Source organism: Athene cunicularia (assembly GCF_003259725.1).
Source record: "Athene cunicularia isolate RWA chromosome 4 unlocalized genomic scaffold, athCun1 chr4_part2, whole genome shotgun sequence".
NCBI classification, from domain to species: Eukaryota; Metazoa; Chordata; class Aves; order Strigiformes; family Strigidae; genus Athene; species Athene cunicularia.
This window is the reverse complement of record NW_020799099.1, coordinates 2,522,825-2,540,903: the sequence shown is the minus strand read 5'-3', so window position 1 is coordinate 2,540,903 and position 18,079 is coordinate 2,522,825. Positions and strand designations below refer to the sequence as shown.

At 42.0% G+C, this 18,079-nt stretch overlaps 1 protein-coding gene across 1 annotated transcript in view; it reads left to right on the top strand.

Moving 5' to 3' along the window:
* FAT4 (FAT atypical cadherin 4) overlaps positions 1-18,079 on the top strand; it is a 150,327-nt gene that overhangs the window by 27,865 nt on the left and 104,383 nt on the right. The window lies entirely within an intron of this gene.

Sequence of the window (18,079 nt, the reverse complement as noted above, 5' to 3'; positions counted from 1 at the left end):
GAGCCAAAACAAATGAGTTTGGCCCTTAAATGCTACCTGAGAGAAGGCTCTTGCCAGTCCTTAAGACTTTAACCTTGGTGTCCAGGCTCTCATCTGGTCTCCAAGAGGTGGATAACCCCCCATAACAGCCAGGTGAACACCTCTCCTTGCTCAAGGTCTCACACCTGGTTGTGCAGCCCAATCCTGAAGGTTTCACCACTGCATGAGGAAAAATCACCACCCAGAAGCTCAATAACATTTTTTTTTTTAAGTACTTAACCAGGTTTTGGCAGCAAAAGCCTTTTCTGCTATGTCAAAAGTTTCTTCAGTTCCTTCAACTAATTCAGGTCCTTTAGAACTGTGAAACTGATTGGAAGCTGGAAAAAATTGGGAAAGCTCACTTTCCTTATCCAAAAATAATGATGAGACTGTAAGAGAATGAGATCTGCTAATTATGGGTTTCTGGAGAGCAGGATGACAGGAGATGATGGCTGAGCTTTTCTTTCTAGTCTCTGAGACCAGAGGAAGGGTAAGGAGGTAGCTAGCTCACGCAGCCTGTGTTACAAGCTTTTGTCTGACTAGCAAATGGGGAACTGGATTTTGCTTAATGTGCATTGTGAGATTACCACAGTGTCAGCAGCTGTGACTTCACAGGTGACAACACAGGTAAGTATATCTTGATAGTCTCATTTTATAGCCAAATTTTTATTAATTCTTTTGAATTGCCCACAGTGGGCTTGTTGGATATATATATATCAAGATATGCAAACATAAGAAAGCTATTTGTTTTATTTAGGTGTATATATGATGTTCCTCTGGGATGTGCTACCTTATTTTGCTCTCATTGCAATACTTACTATTGTTTCATTTTTTAAAAATTGTTTCTTCACGAATTGCTTAGCTGGCCTTGTGCAAGTACTTTCTAAAATTTGTTTTAAAATTTTCTGAAATTCATCAGCTGAATTTTCCTTTTTAGAAAGCTAGAGTTATTATTCACGTGTGTAGCTCTTAAAACGATTTACACAGTTGCTCTGAATTGGAACTGTTCTCTGCAGTGGCATATAACAGCTATCCAGAGCAAAGTCCACAGTTTTTGATGCTGACTGAAAGCAAACCAACCCACGCTCCCCAGCATCCAAAAAACCCTGGGGTTAGTGCTGCACAAAGATCACTATAGGAAGTGGCTGAGGGTTTTTTTACCACTGGCTTTTATCTGAATCCCTGCTTTGCTTGAGCTTTAGAAGTCAAATGAGCAGAAGAAATGCAATAGATGATTTGAGATGTGTGTGGGAAGAATGGAAGCTGAAAGATTGGCTTTCTGAAGGCTTCGCTCAGTTCCTGCCTTCCCAAAGAGACGGCGGGGAGGTTATTCTTCCTGACTGCATCTCTACAGCAAAATAATTGCCTTGAGGATGGCACTGTGGAAAAACACTTATTTCAGATGATCTTTGTTTTAATGGAGGTTAAAAAAAAAAAAAGAAAAAAGAAAAAAAGAGGTAGGGAATTGTTTTGGATAAATTTAAATGTTTTCTGGATGATTTAATAATCATGAATGGCATCATTCAAATCAAACAGAAATGCAGATTCCTAGACATGATGGCTTTAACTAACACGCTGTGTTTCACACAGTGGCAGTTGTGAGTGCTAGAACATAGCTGTGCTTTGCGAACTCCTCAGACCAGATGGAAATGGGGGTCTCGTTATGCATTTATGTGGTGGGGGGTGAAATGATGCAAATAACGGAGGAAAATTGGGTATCAGGAAGCCTCGGTGTGCTGGAAGCTCAAGGCAACCTTGTGGGCACCACAGAAATGGGACTCAAACGCAGACTATGGCAGCAGGTGACTTCTGCTTGCCTGAGATAGCTCTGACTGGGTGTCTGCCAGTGGTCTGCTTGAACAACCTGGGGGCACGTTGCACTCTCCCTAGCACCTGCCAGATCAAATGCTGTCCTCAGCTTAGCCCTACAGTGTCTTAATCAATTAGTCCTGGGAATCACTTCCAGCTGTAATTCATCTGATCTGTAATCTTATTACCTCACCCGGCAGATTATCCATTTTTAGCTGATTTGTGGGCCAGCAACCTGCACATCCCAGCAAGCTGATGCTTTCAGGTCACTCCTGCTTGCAGTATTTCTATAGCTGCCTCTTTCCTTTCTGGCAGCTCAGTGCCCCTCTAAACCAGGGAAAGGAATTGACTGAAAAAGGAACATCAGGTCAGGAAAAGATGGCATTTGAGTGTTCAGAGAAAGCTATGTGTTATTGCTACTCACTCAAGTGAAAAAAAAATAAAATCTGCTTTCACTGAATTCAGAGCTAGTGTATTAAGATGTCAAATCATGGTACTATATATGTTGTAGATGAATAAATATAATGTAGTGACATTGCATTAAATACAGCAATATCTCTGAAGAAGTGAAGGCACAGAAAATTAAAAATCCATTCTTACTAATTAGTGTTTCTGCAGGCAACTGCCATTTTAATTCCAAAGCTGTTTCAGAGCATTCGGGCTGTTACCCAGTGTATTTCCTAAGTTGTAGCCCCTGTGAAGGTAAATGAAAAATTTCAGATCTGACCCATTGTGCTTATTTAATGAAATTATTCCAGCAGGAGAACAGTGTGAAAAGTCATTTCCAGACATATGTCTTTACTTGTCAAGATGTCAATATGACTTCCAGTTATTTGCCAACACCTTCATTTCTGTCCCAATACAAAAAGCAAGAGTGAATGCATTTTCATTGCCAGCCCCCAGGCTCTAGACCATACTGCTGGCCTTTCTGCACCCCATGCTTTCTGACTGTTTGGAAAGCCTGGGGTTTTTGTATTTCTACCCCTTTCTAACCTCTCAGGCCCTGAAAGGGTGGAATCTCTGATTTATTGCTTCCATTGTTTGTATTAATCTAAGCCTTGAGTAGATCTATTCTCTATCTTCATCTTTTATTACTGATAGTTTTCCCAAGTTGCTTGGCACTTTTTTTTTTAGTGGCTATGTGGTTGGATATTGCAGAAATGTGGTGTATTTTTAATTTTTTTGAGGTTAGTAAAAATCCCATTGCCATTGGTTGCAGTATGACTTCATGATCTTGAAAAGCAAGCTGCTTCTCTGTGTAGTTTCTCATTTTTTTCTCTGTGCATTATTAGAATAAAGGCACATATTTCTACTTGCAATTTGGGATAGACACATTAGATGATGTAGTTGTAAGTTAGCTTTTATTTAAAATGCTCAAAACTAAGTGGCTTGGCAACCAGTCAGAATGATTGCTTAAGTACTGCAACTTCACAGTAACTTTAAAATGGAAAACCAGCCAGTAATTTAGTGATATCATTGAGAAACATAACATTCTTTCAAAGCAAGCAAAGACGTTGTACACAAAGGATGGACATCATCCCTGCTTTGGGACATTGCTGGCTCATACATTCCTGTACACTGTTTTGCTCCATGTTAAGCAAAAATGAATGTTGAGTGTTTTTAATCCATCTCAACCTTTCATTTTGCTAATGCCATACAAGACATTAGAGTACATCCACCCTAGAATTGCAAACTCTTGCTTTGTGCTGTGTTAATTGGATTAAATTGTTACTGTTATCTCTTCAAGAAGAATAGACAAGCTCTCTCTGGCAATGTTAGTCTGGGACAACTTGTTTATACAGAGTGGCTGTGCTTTGTTGTAATCATAAGGAGGCTAACAAGCAGTGCTGGCTTTTCAGTGAGGATGTATCTTTCCACCTGTAGAAAACAGTACAGATTATGATCCAGAAATCCCTACATTCCTAGGGATGCAGAAATCCCTACACAAGATGAACAGTAGTATGGGAAGCTACAGGCACAGAGAAGTGAATCACAAGTCTCAGACGGATGATGTCCACTAGGTTTGTATCATTTTTAATTTCTACTAACTTTTTTACTAAAGTCACTGTTTCAGACTGGTGGAGTTGGGTCCACTATGAATTGGACAATTTCTGTTACAGTTCCAAAAGCCACCTCATAGTTCTGCAGTGTTGCTCTAATTTCCTACTGTTCATATTCAAGACTAAAATGAATCAGTCAGGCTTGCACATAATTCCATGTTTGGTCCTAATGCAGTGGTTGCAGAGCTTGCCTGTAAACCACACACACATTTATATAATGGGAAATGTATTTGCTTAGAATGGGAAGCTAAAACAATAGCTTGCTCCAATTTTCTTTGCAGAAAGGCTTAGATACGTAAATTGTCTCTTAGAAGCTGATGTCTGGAGGCACACATCAGTGTATACCTGAAGTGGCTTTTGGGTCCTGCCCGGCATAATTCTCAAGTCTTGTTATTCCCGTGAAGGTAAACTTGTATAAAATTGGCACGAGCAACCAGACAAGAGTCAGGCTGCTTTGTCAAAGAGCTGCCTGTGTCGCAGCTGCATCCTGTGATTGACGCGGTTGCATCCGGAGAGGATCAGTCCTGCTGCTGGGATCATCTTCTGTTTTCTGTCCACGGCATGTCTCACGCGTTCTCCTCGGTGGGTGCCGTGGACCCTGAGTTGATGAAAGGCCTTCTTGTCACCATGCCTGTCTTTAAATTATTTGGGAGATGAGTCTCCCACCAGCGTGCATGGTGGTCTTGTTTCCTTGCCCTCTCCTCCCCCCTACAGTGGTGCACATCTCTAACTCACATCTCCACTGGCCACTTTATCCAGCAATGACTGGAAATACCAATTACTGGGTAATTTGACTTCTCTTAAGGGAATAACAGATGAGACTTGTGTGTGTTAGGTTTAGCAATGCCACAGCTTTAGGGGAAGGAACACTGATAGTTAGATGATCCATTTTAATGTGATTTCAAATCATTCATGTTTTCGCATCAGGGCTTGCTTTCTCTGCATGACTTGCCCCATGCAAGGATGGAGTTGTGAGTGTTTTCAGAGTCAGGGCGTGTCCTTGCCCTCCCTGCCCAGTGGCCATGGAGGTGGCCACTGGTGGGGAGGCTTGCTGAATCCCTGGGAGTGGTATCCACCCTGGGAGCACTGTGCCTGCGGCTGAGGGCAGAGAGGAGCAACTGACCCCAAGAGGTTTGGAAAATCCCACCCAGGAGTTCCTGTAAGTCAAGCAGCTCTTCATGGTCCCAAGAGCAGGAGTCAGCCTGCGTTCACAAGCAAGCCTGGTGTTTAACACATTGGTATAATCCAACCCGCGAGCATTACTAAATGCCACTCACTGTGTTTTTGGTCTGTGTGATGTGATGTGTGCTTCCTTAAGTTACATGTAGCAAGGGCATTAAGATAACTTTTTTTTTTTTGTCCCCGTAAACGAAGGTGTTTCCTGAGAGAGTGCCAAAAAAATTCCCATTTGTTTGATAGGAAGTGTTTGTGATGTTAGAGAAATTACAGCTTTAAGCATTCAATGCTTGTCGAGAACAGTTTGCTCTTAAGATTTCTTAATAGTATAAACTGTTAAGACACACAAATGCCCTCAGTAATTATAAATTAAGAAAAAATGCCCAAATCGTGTAACTAGAAGACAATTTAGGCAGTAATCTGTTTCTTAAGACCAGTTCTTGCAGCTAATGATTTGCCTGTAGTCAGAGATATCAGGCAACCGCTACCAGGTGACAACATCCTGAGAGCTAAAACTCTGTGGAAAGTTTTTTTCCATAGCATGGCAGATTCTATCTGCACACTGCACTGCTAATGTATCAGTGTTGAACTGAGCCATGATGTAATTTGTTCTGAAGAAAGATCTACCATGTCACTGAGACAGAAATGGGGAAAAAAGCTAGTTTAACAAATGACTTTTCATCGTCTCACAGGTCAAAAGTACTAACAGAATAATTGATTAAATATGGAGGTAAAAGATATTTTATAGTCACTTATATTGCAGAAAAAAAAATGTGATCATACAATCTTTTTATTAATTTGCATTAAAAAAACCACAACAACTTGCTTTCAGTCCTGAGCAGCACCACAGCACTGTCATTCTTCTTTCCATTAGCAAAATTAAATCTTTTGACCCTTCCCCCAGCTAATGTTATTCCTCACATGGCGACATTCAAAAACCCATTGACAAGCTGCAAATGATGTGTGAAGCAAACTCCAGGATTAAGTTTATAATCTTTCCCCTTGGGGGAAGAATTTGCAGTCAGGAATGAATTTGGGATAGTAAAACAAAAGGGCACAATTGAGATGGATCAGGAAAACTCATATTCATATTTAGCTAAATGAAAAATACCAGCCAGTCATAGTTTATGTGGTATCCCAGGGGTTTTCCACACAGGTATGTAGAGCATTATTTTATAGCTCTTTCTCACAGGTTTTACTGCTCTCGCTAGTGAGAAACTGCATCTCTCTCTCTCTTCAGCTTTGCAGCTGGGATTTGAAAGCGTGATAAATAAAATATAAATGGTAGAAGGTGGAGGGCTTATGTCCTGTGGATATGTTTGCATCTTGGGTTTCAAAAGGCATGTACCTTCCTCCTGGGGGGTTGTCATTTACTACTGAGTTTGTTGTCGGATGGGTGTGAATAGGCTTTGGGGGCCTTTAGACACTGTTAAATTGCAGATGTTAATGAAGTGATGGAGCTAGGGACCTCCTTCCCCACAGTAATCAAACAGCTAGTTCCTTCACATATCTATAAGATTATTTCCTTTCATCTGCCAGTATTAGTTTCTTTTGAAGTCGTTTAATCTTTGCTCCATATAAATTGAGAAAAGTTATTTTAAGCAGCTCAGTGGGCAAAAGGGAGTCTTGTGACCAAGCATTCACAAAAAGAAGTCCGTCTACAGGAGTTAACCCCTGTCACCCTAGCATCTGGCGCTCACCGAGGACGCTTCTAGCTGGTTGGCCCCTGCTGTCAGCTGGATGCCAGGGTGAGCTGTGCCCAGACAGAAATGTGGCTTTACTGTAAGTAGATAGAAAAAAACCCACCAGAGAACCACAATATAAAGCGGTTTAGGGCTTGCCAATTCTACCACTTCTTTAAAAAAAGAAGCAAAAACCAAACCAAAAAACCCCTCCAAAACCCCAACTTGAGTTATAAATTCCGTAACAGGTATAAACTAGGCCTTGGGTAATTCCTAGGAAAGGTGACAGATACTCTGAAGTAAAGTAAGCTTTACTTTAAGTAAATCTTTAACTAAAGCTGGTGGAGTTAAAATGAAGTTCAGCCATGCCCATAAAGTGAGCAGTGCGCTTCAGTCATAGAATCATAGAATGGTTTGGGTTGGAAGGGACGTCTAAAAGTCATCTAGTCCAACCTTCTTGTAATGAGCAGGGACATCTTCAACGAGATAGGTTGCTCAGAGCCTCATCAGCGTGACCTTAACTGTTTCCAGGGATAGAGCATCTACAGCCTCTCTGGGCGACCTGTTCCTGTTGTCACCACCCTCATTGTAAAAAAAAAAAATGTCTTCCTAGACTAGATATAATCTGAATCTACCCTCCTTTAGTTTAGAACCATTACCCCTTGTCCTATCACAGCAGGCCCTGCTAAGTCTGTCTCCATCTTTCTTATAAGCCCTCTTTTAAGTACTGAAAGGCCACAATAAGGTGCAGCGGTCTGACCAGAGCTGGTTTTCCAGCGCTGTTCTGTACACGTACATTACTCAACAAAGGTTGACGCTTGGGCTTTTGTCTTGTTTTGATTTCCTGACAGCATACTTGTGAGAACACAAAATCATGATGACTTGTTAACAGTTGCCAAAAATGCAGAGAATTCCTATATAAAGCTGAGCTTCATCAGCAGGGCAATATAACATGACAAATTCCTCTTGCCAAATTAAGATTATATGCTTGGAAGGAGAGGTCAGGGTCATTACTCCGTCTGATGCTGCATGATCACCAATACAATAAATAACTGTCCTCTTTTATGCTTAGCTATGGAGCAGCAGTGCTCTCCCTTCTAGATTTCAGAGCCATGGATAGTGTTTTGTGTGTCTTCATTTTTAAGGAAAATGTAAATTTTTTTTCGCTTTTCGTCACTGCATGCTTTTGGCGTTTCTGCTCCTTCTGTGTGGGTCACTTTTTAAAGAGAAACCATAGTTTGTAAAGACCAGAAATATGGTCTTTCAGGAATTCAAGACAGAAAATATTTGGCAAGGATTTTTGCTAGTTATCCTTTGGAAATATGATAGTTCAAAAGTAAATATTAAGAAATCAACTCAGGATGAGGGAAAAACTTTTGGGCAATAACCAGTCTTTTGCATATAAGAATGAAGTTGTTGGTATCATCGATCTTTTTAATTATAAAGCATGAGCTTTTCTTTGTGCATCCACCCCTTATCTCAACTCTCAGCACTCACAGCCTAGGTCACAGGCATTCCTTCTGTGTCCACATCAGGGATGATGGAAGGAGGCAACAAACGATCTACAGAAACTAGCCAACTGAATTACGGAAAATATGCAATCACACATTGTCTTCTGCCTTTCCCCCAAGAACAGTGGAGTTCCTTGTAGCTGTGATGCCCCTCAGAAGATAAGGACTGGTCTCCATCCCTGTGAAGCCCAGCTGGCACCTTTGGAGCTGTTTGCTGCAGGCTGTGCAAAGAGGGTCTTTCCTCCCCCTTGTTTCCAGAGGGTCCAGCCCTCCCTTCTTGCCTGCCCTCTTGTAGAAGGGGGCTGAGTGTTTCTGTGACCAGCAGAGGTTTTTACAGTGTGAGGTCTTAGGATGATGTCTTACAATCTTTCCCTTAACTTGGCATGTGTAAACAGTTTTACTTGCTGCCTTTCAGAGAAAGGAGCTTATATTTGAGTATCTGCTTTCATGAGTGCTACATCCTGAAACAAAACTGAATTATTGCAGAGCTTGGGTTTTTCCTCCCAAAAGAACTGAAGTATCCTCAGTTTTGGTTCCTGAAGTGCTCCTTAAAAAAGTCAAGACATGTATGTGGAATCTTTCAACACTATTATATTTGAAAATATGCTCTTCATAGGATCCTAGAATGGTTTGGGTTGGAAGGAACCTTAAAGATCACCTCATTCCAACCCCTCCATGGGCAGGGACACCTTCCACTAGATCAGGTTGCTTGAAGCCTCATTCAGCCTGGCCTTGAACAGTTCCAGGGAGGGGTGTGTGTGTGTGTGTGTGTGTGTGTGCGCGCATCTATAACTTCTGGAGTTTTTTTTGTTCCTTTTTTTATCATTGTGGTTTGTAAGCATTCTTCATGGCTGAGATTTATTTTGTTAAATATTAAAATGTCTTCAGCAGTTGTAGGTAGTTCAGCATCTGTCTTTCTCAGTCCTTGACCCCTGGTGTGCTGTGGCTGACTCCTGTCCTCAGGTGTCAGAGGATGGTGGTTTCCAGTGACCTGATACCTGCCTGGTATCTCCAGGTCGTAACCTGAAGGTGAAAGGCTGTGGGCTCCTTCCCAGCTGCCTGCTCTGTCTCGTCTTCTGTCAGGGATTCTCTTCTGTAGGGAGAAAGTGGTGACAACAGGTGATACTTTAAAGAACTGAAACAAAACTGGACAGGAGAGAAACTACCCCAAAGTGGAATAACCTTAAGTGGGAAACCAGCTGAAAACTGTGTTTTCATGTAGTAGTCTAGAGCAGCCTGGTCCTACAACCCAAATATTTTTCCTGTAGTTAGTATCAAGCCCTGAATATGTTTTGGCCATGTTTAGCAAACACCATGGTCAAAAAGTCTTGCTCCTGTAGAGTGATGTAGTTTTTGTTTGTATGTACTGCTGTGTTGGAAGGTTGCGTGTTATCCTGTGTCTTTGAGCTGCGATATCCATCAAGAACTTCCATATTATTACTTAATTCTTACACCAGAAAACATGCACATTCCTAGGCTCTTTCATTCGGGTTCTGGTGATGTTGCACCTGCTACTATTGTCTCAGCCAGAAGATGGAGATGATGGTAAAAGCAGATGGAAGCTGTGGCCATCCGGAGACGTGGCAGCGGCCAGCTGTGAGATTCCCTCAAGCCTGTCCAAGAAACTCATGCTGGATGTCTGGCCTTCTTGTTTTCAAAGAGGCTTTGTTTTTCCTTGCTGGTTCCTTTTTTATATTAGAAATAAAAGAGCAGATTACTGTTCTCTGTTGGGAAAAAGGAAGGGAAGAGGAGACCTTTGTGTGGATCTTCTTTGGAGGTTATCTCAGATGGTTTTCAGATGATCATAGAAGGGGTGTGTGCCAAAAAGTTGAATCATTGCTACAGTGTCATACCAGAGGCTTGAGTTTTCCAGAATACTTTTGTGTTGCACATAATGCCCACATCTTGGATGCTGAGTTCTGAAATGTTTCCTCGGTGATCCTGCGGTGCTTTGATGAGAAAAAGTCTTTTTGAATTACAGGGATTGGTTAGCTGTCTTTTAGAAAAATAAATTCCAAGTGGTCTTTGTTAACCACTGAATGATAGGTTATTGTGGCATAAAATAGAAGTTCACTTAGACTGCACATTTTTGTTCTGTAATCGGCAGGAGGAGGAAATGCTGATATGGGTGTATACATGGGAGAAAGATTTATCAAAGAAGCATACGTTCACACACCCTCTCTTTTTTAAAGTTATGGTCAGTAAATGATAGTCTTCCTTCCCTTGTTTTTGAATGCCAAATAGATTTCTAACGAAATTATTTATATACACATCCCTTTTAAAAGTATAAAGCATCACCAGGTCAGTGCAAGGCCTCAGCATACAGTTTAAAGTGAGAGATTAGGAAACTTCAGGCAAAACCTCCAGCCTTTCTTGTCAGCATATTTTCTCTCCAGAAGAGAAGATGGATAACGTGGATTTATTATCAATAGTCTGCATATCACTTTCTTAGTGCTTATTTTAATGTGTACTGATTGCGACAGACGCTCCTTGTGGTTGGCCAGCTTGAATCTTACTGCTGTAACTTTGAGCATCCTTATGGCGCTTTTTGCTGCTTCTGTGTTGAGTAAGGCTCATGGTGTCAATAGCAGCAGAGTCAGGTGTGTACAAGTGCGGCAGCGAGGCCGGTGCCCCAGAAGCTCAGTGCTGGTGGGGGGAGCGGGTGCTGTGGCACTGGCTGGTACCCATTCCCTTGCAGCACAAACAGGACTTTTCCTCCCTCCTCCATCATCATGGCACCTTGTGAGTTTTAAGGTACCTTAGAGTTACTTTTTAAAATAATGAAAGCAAACACAGAAAAAGGAAAATTTCAATCTGCACTCACGTATAGAAAGTTTGTGCTTCATTGCTAGACCTACTGGATGGATTCTATTTATATTGCTGAACTTGCTGAAACAGTCAGGATGTAGGTTTCAAAGCAAACGAATGTGTATGTGTGCTTGCATAGCCTTCCTTCTTCAGGGACATTCTTCCTGTTTCCTTTTCAGTGTTTCTCCTAAAATTAGTTTCTTTCTGACAGTAAACACAATTGGGTATTTTTATATAAAATATTATGAGTAAAGGGGAAAAATATTACTGGTTTTAATAGTCTTGCTGTGGGTCTGAGTGATGCTGGTAGCAATTAATTAGTACCACTTGTTGTTTTACTTGGTGTTGTTTAAGCTGTAGAAACCAAGGGCATGCTTAACCATAAATGACCAAACCATCTCCTGAAAGGCTTTGTTTGTAACTGAGTTGAATGATCTGTAATTCTGCAGAAATGTTTCTTTCTTTAGACTTTGTCACCAATCTTTGCATTTTAATGGACAACCGTAATTAGTTTTATGGTTACCATTTGTCTAAAGATTTAAAACTTCTCTCTTCTGCCCCTACCATGTGGTGGCCCTGCAGGGAAGGCGTCCTTGCCAAAGGCAGAAAGCCAGGCTCCCTGTGCCTGCTGCAGTGTGGCAGCAGCCTGCAGAGGATGAGCAGTGGGTGTTTGTTTGTGAGTGCAGGTCCCTCGGACCTCCTTCAACCGGCTCTGCATCACCCCTGGGGAGGGGACACCTCAAGTCCCTGTGCTTGTCACCCACGCAGCTGGGACAGAAGGACTTTGGGGTTCTGAGCATCTTAGACTCCCACTTGGATCCATTGTCTTAGAAATCACTTCATTTAATATCTTTCATGGTTGCATACTTCACTACTCTGTTTTAAAATCTCCTTCTCTTTAAAAAAGAAAAGGGCAGAAAAAATACGTGAAATAGAACAAAGCGATTGGCAGAAAACCCAGCGCGATGTTTGGCTTCGATCAAGCTGTGTTTTGCTGTACTGCAGAGGGAGCAGCAGAGGGAGCACAAGTTAACACATAATACCTTTACCAAGAGCTGTACTGCCATCAGTGATGACATTTTGCTCGATGGATGAAGATCAAGAATGAAAAAAAAATACAACCCACCCCAGCCTAGTGAGTTTTCCATATAGGACAGGAGGATAATGTCCTGTATCTTAAATATGGAGGGGTAGCAAATGAAAATGTATCCTAGTACGGCTCCTGTTTTAAATTTTAGGTTGTGCTCTCCAGGCAGCTGCAGGCTGCATGATGTCAGTACGATTTTGTGCCAGGGTGCAACCGAAAGAAGATTGATGCTGTGCAGTTTGGGAGGGCTGCGGTGCTGTCCTGCCTCATGGTATTCTCCTAATAGATCCGAAGCAGCAGATTAATAATTGTAGGTATCGAAAGGGAAAATGATGACGGCAAACGACTGACCAAGTTATCTTTGGTGGGTGAGATCAGAGCCTTGAGCTGGTCAGGCTCTCGCAGCACACAGAAGCCTGACCTGGCCTCCAAGCAGTATTTAAAGCAGAGCTTCATTTGCCTTGAGTTTACAGTCATGTACAAAAAGAATATTTTCCTTGAAGTCCATTGAGTCCTTTCAGACCCAGGCCGTGTGGGCTGTCGTCATCCACGCAGCCCTTGCCATCTTGACAGGGCAGGCATTTGGACTTTTGGAGAAGATTGCCATGACCAGTGTCACCAAAATGTATTTGTCACTGTTGTCTTAACCATTAGGCCTGCAATTTTGTCAGCTGTTTTTCCCATAATTAAAACTTTGGACAGGACTGAATTTCTTCCTGCCAGTCCCCAAAGCACAGTCCCAAATAGGGTCAAAGAGGACTTTTTTTTTCCTTTTTTCACCTCTGTGAGTTTTAATAAACTCATTGCAAGCTCTAAGTTTTTCCCTCAGATTAGAGATCACCAATAGCAAATCTTTGTTTTGTTAAATTATTCAACAGAAGTAAAAGTTATTGAAATGTGCACAGATAGATGGCTGGAGACCCAGAGCAATAACTTGAAAAAGTCCTGACAGTACTAGGGACAGGAACCATTTTTGGTCTCAGAAAGAGTAGAAATTTATTTGTGCAGAAAAAATAGGCTGCTGGAGTACTTTCACAAAATCACCCTTTCCACCTTGCTATTTTATTCAATGTTCTATTTTGTTTCCAAGGCCACCACTGACTGTACACTGGAGATAGTCATGGACCGCTAAGAAACAAGAGGTTATCTGAGCAGGTCAGGCAGCAAGTTCATTGTTTTCCAGGAACACTTGTTCAACACGCAATTGCATAATGCTCAGAACTACGATGCAGAAGTTAGATGCACAGATGGTGGCCTTTATTATTCATTACCTATGAAATTATTTACCAGCTGCATAGATTTTTAATGTAATTTGTTTGATAGCTGTTTTTAAATACTTCCTCAAAGTGGTTGGTTATTCTTCTAAGAATTGATTTTCATGTTTCAGAGAAGCTTTCATGGTGTATGTTATTCATAGTTCTCCCTCGAATCTGTATAGAATAGAGTCATCTAGGTTGGAAAGGACCCTGGAGATCATCTAGTCTAACCGTTTGCCTAGCACAGTTCCCACCTACAGCATATCCTTAAGCTCCAAATCGACCCGACTCTTGAGCACCTCCAGGGATGGGGACTCCACCACCTCCCTGGGCAGCCCATTCCAACGCCCAACAACCCCTTCTGGAAAGAAATGCTTCCTAACAGCCAGTCTAAACCTTCCCTGGTTCAACTTGAGGCCATTCCCTCTTGTCCTATCGCTTGTTACTTGGTTCAAGAGACTCATCCCCAGCTCTCTGCACCCTCCTTTCAGGGAGCTGTAGAGGGCGATGAGGTCTCCACTCAGCCTCCTCTTCTCCAGACTAAACCCCCCCAGTTCCCTCAGCCGCTCCCCGTACGACCTGTGCTCCAGACCCTGCACCAGCTCCGTTGCCCTTCTCTGGACACGCTCGAGTCATTCAATGTCCTTTTTGTAGTGAGGGGCCCAAAACTGAACACAGGAATCGAGGGGCAGCCTCACCAGTGCCGAGTACAGGGGTCAGATCCCTTCCCTGTCCCTGCTGGCCACGCTATTGCTGACACAAGCCAGGATGCCATTGGCCTTCTTGGCCCCCTGGGCACACTGCTGGCTCCTGTTCAGCCGGCTGTCAATCAACACCCCCAGGTCCCTCTCTGACCCTCCGCAAGGATCAGCTAGACTCTGAGATGTAAGCTGCTCTTCCGAAACCTCTGGAGGGTTTTCGGTGTGTCCGAGCACCAGTCGGCTGCCACCCAAGAGCCCGTCTCCCGTGGTCATAAAGAGGAGATTAGTAGATTAATAGCTGCAGGCTTCAAGACCAGAGAGACCACTGTGATGCCCAGCTTGATCCCCAGCTTTCACAGGCCACAGAGCTCCTCTGATTATTAAAATGCATCTCAGAGATATCTAATATTTTCTAAAAGGTTATGTAACTCCAGAACAAGTAGGAAAACCTTGCCTGTTTTTACTGTTTTCGGTGGTGATTGTTTTTCTTAGGGGCAGTCTCATAATAAGTTAGAACAAGGTGAGATGCAGTTACTGACTCATTTGCATGAAGAATCTGCTTATAAAAGCATTTAAGGTCTAATACAAGATTTCTGGGGTTATGTATCTGGTACAAAACATGGTCACCTGTTGTAGTCTATCTTTTTAAATGACTCTCTTTCATTTACCAGAAGCAGGGAACTAGAGATCAGAACCCACAGGTAGGTGTCACCATGGCCATCCCTGTTACCAGTGATGGTTAGAAAGGTGACTTTATCCAGTGCTGGTACTTTACCCATCTAATACTCTTAAATGCAGTAGTTTTAAGGGAAACCTCCAGCTGCTGATATTGGAGAGGTGGGTTGTTTTGTTTTTTTTTTTTTCTTCTCCTTTATAATGGTGTTGGCTATATTTCTGCTGTGAATATGAATATCATATATCGCATGCCTTGATTTAGCTTCAACCAGCTGTTTTCTATTGAAGAGCTGATCTTGTTTCACCAGCAGGAGAGCTCAGAAGTGATAGAAGTAGCACCCAAAGTGCAAAATGCAGAGTCTAGTATCATCTGTAAACTTCCAGCACTAGCTGGTTTTGGTTCTAACCATTCCTGTTTGCTTAATATAAAAGTTGGACTTGTGGCATTTTTGTGTGAGTGAGCTGTGAAGGTCGTTCTCTTTGTGTGTGCCTCTGTCTTACCAATATCCTGTGTGGGGAGAGAAAAATGTACACTTGCAATGGAAAACCAAAATCATTGTAATTTGTGACTAAGTTATTTTTTGAGGTAGAGACAGCACAAAAAGCAATATATGAGCACATCCGCCTGTGCAGATGTAAAAAAATTCAGAGCTTTGGGACTGGATTTACACAGACGTTTTCGCAATTGAAAGACCCTCTCTGCAAATAATGAGGCAAAGACAATCGGGTTTGGCACTTCTCATTTCTTTTAATTCTTTTTCTCCCCTAAGGATCAGAGTTTGGCCTCCAGAGCTCCGCTTATAGTGAATATTTAGCCATGTTCCTCCTGGTGCTGCTTCACTGGTGTTAAATGTTGGTAGGCTGGTCTCTCTGTCAAGTCCCTGGATGCAGGTAGTTAGCTGTCGCAAGAAACAGCGAAGAAGTGAACAGCTGCACACCTGGTAGACCCGTTTTTTCATTTTCTTAGATCCAGAGAGTACTTTGCTTTGTCCTAATCCAGTATGCGGTCAGTAAATTCTGTCGAGGCATTGGTCCTGTTTCTGAAATAATTTTCCTTGGTCTTGAGGGACAGGCCATTAAGATGAGTATAGGCCTACTTGATCTATCAGAGCGGTACTTGAAACAGCATGTATCGTGTCGGTTTAAAGAAAACCGATATAAGGAGCTAGCAACCTTTTTCATCTCCAGAAGAGACAGAATGAGATGGTTGTCTGCACAAATGATGAATCTGCACAGTAGAGCTCCCTGCTAGACAGCACTGTGTGTGCTAAAAGTCAACGTGGATTCAGGGGGATGTTGGACAGTGTATAGAAACCACACCTGGCTTGAGGAGTCCTTGTACTGAAAATGGCTGGAAGCTGGGGAAGTGTGGAGGGAATTATTCTTACATACATCCTGTGCTTTTTTTTTTTTTTAAATTTCCATGGTTTTAGGCTTGCCTTTTCAGCCCCAAATTATGGGGGGAGAAAACCAAACAAACCCAAAACCCAGCAATAAAATGCATTTTACCTAAGAAATTTTTCTAGGCATGCTTTTCATAAATCACATCATTCATGAATAATAACCGTATGGAATTGAAGTTGGACTTTCACCTACAATGGCATTGAAGGCCTGAGCAGGTGAGCCTTGGATCTGACCCAACGTGATTGTTCTCATGCTGTTACACAGCAGTACAGGCAATTAGGAGGTAAGAGGGCGCCAGAAGAGGTACAACCTGACAAGACGTTTAAATCAACTGCATTACTTTGAGAACATCTAGAGAGTAAACAAAAGGCCAAAGAGCTTTTGATCATTATAGCTATTTAATATAAGAACCATGTCAGCGCTCTGTGAAGAGAATGTTCATATATTTGTTGTTGGACTGTGTGTTGAAACAGAAGTTGTTTTTACACCTGTTAGTGGAGGAAGACCTTTCTGTGCCCATCACTTAAATGACAGCAGACAAGAGAAGGGGAGACTGAGAGAGGAGATGTGCCAGCCCTCAGAAACATGGGTGATTCCTGCAGCTCCATCTCTTTACTGGACAACAGAAAAAGCTATTTTTGGCTTGCTACATCAAGAGAGGGATTGCTTAGTCACTTGGACAACTTTTTAATAGCTGAGTTAGTATTGCCTTGTAAGGGCACGTCCAGGGAGTTTGTAAAGTAATTCTTAGTATATATTTCTTAGAGTGGTTGCACAAGTCCCTCTCTGGGATACCACAGGTACAGTTGATCCTCCTTTTGGGCACAGGGATGAACCAACTAGTTGATTTCCAGATTTTTCCAGCCTTAGTTTTTTTTGTGTTTGTAATGCAGGACAGAACTTGGAATTGTTTTCAGGACTGCTAATCCTAGCAGGGTTGAATAACTCAGACATACCCAAATTTTGGGCCAACCTGAAATACAGTACAATTAATAAATAGCAATTCAAGCTGCGGTGCCCCAAAATGGGAACAAATGTATTCTGAGATGGAAAATCAAGGCATTTACAAATGAATTGCTGTCAGTGGTAGGAATTTTTTGGATGGCAACTTACTTTTCTACCTACTGATAACTGTATGTCCTATAAATTTTCTAGGTAGCTTTAAATAAAAAAAGCATTACAACATGGTGTGGGTTTTTTTTTGCCCCTTTTACTCTTTTCCAGTAGATTTGACAAGAAGCAATGATTCACTTCCAACCATTTATCTTTCTCTAGCAAATACCTACCTGAGGTGTTCTGGTGGTCTGTTAAGGTACACGCTTGCTCTTCAGCCCAGGGCGTTGCATTGTTCTGGCGAGAACAAGGACTGCCAAAACCAATAGCAAGCTGAGATTTCAGGTTGATTTCTTATCAACTGTGACCTTCTTGATGTGCATCCCTTTTCAGTTAAGAGGCTGTGTTTCACAGTGTTAGGAAAGGCAGTGTTTTTCTGGCCCCTGTGTTCATTTCTGAATCTTTTTTGGGCATAATTTCTTCTAATAATGAAAGCTTCATGCAAATATATTTTTTGGTTTTAATTTACAATTCTTCAGCTGCTGCATAGTGTGTATGGAAAAAGGGTTTTGCCATTTGCGGCATTGTGTGAGGCTACAACAAAAATACGTTATTTCAGAAAAATGGGCAGAAGCTGGTTAACTGGCTGCCTTTCTCAGAGCATCTTCTTGAATGTAAAAGACACCAAGGATTGCTAAAATATTAATGTACTGCCCTAACTCTGGGGAGGAGGATACATCACCTGAAGAGGTCAAATTGAGGATAAATAAATAAACAATGCACATTCAGAAGCCATTGCCATTAAGTAAATGTTGAGTGAGCCACAGGTTTTATTCAGC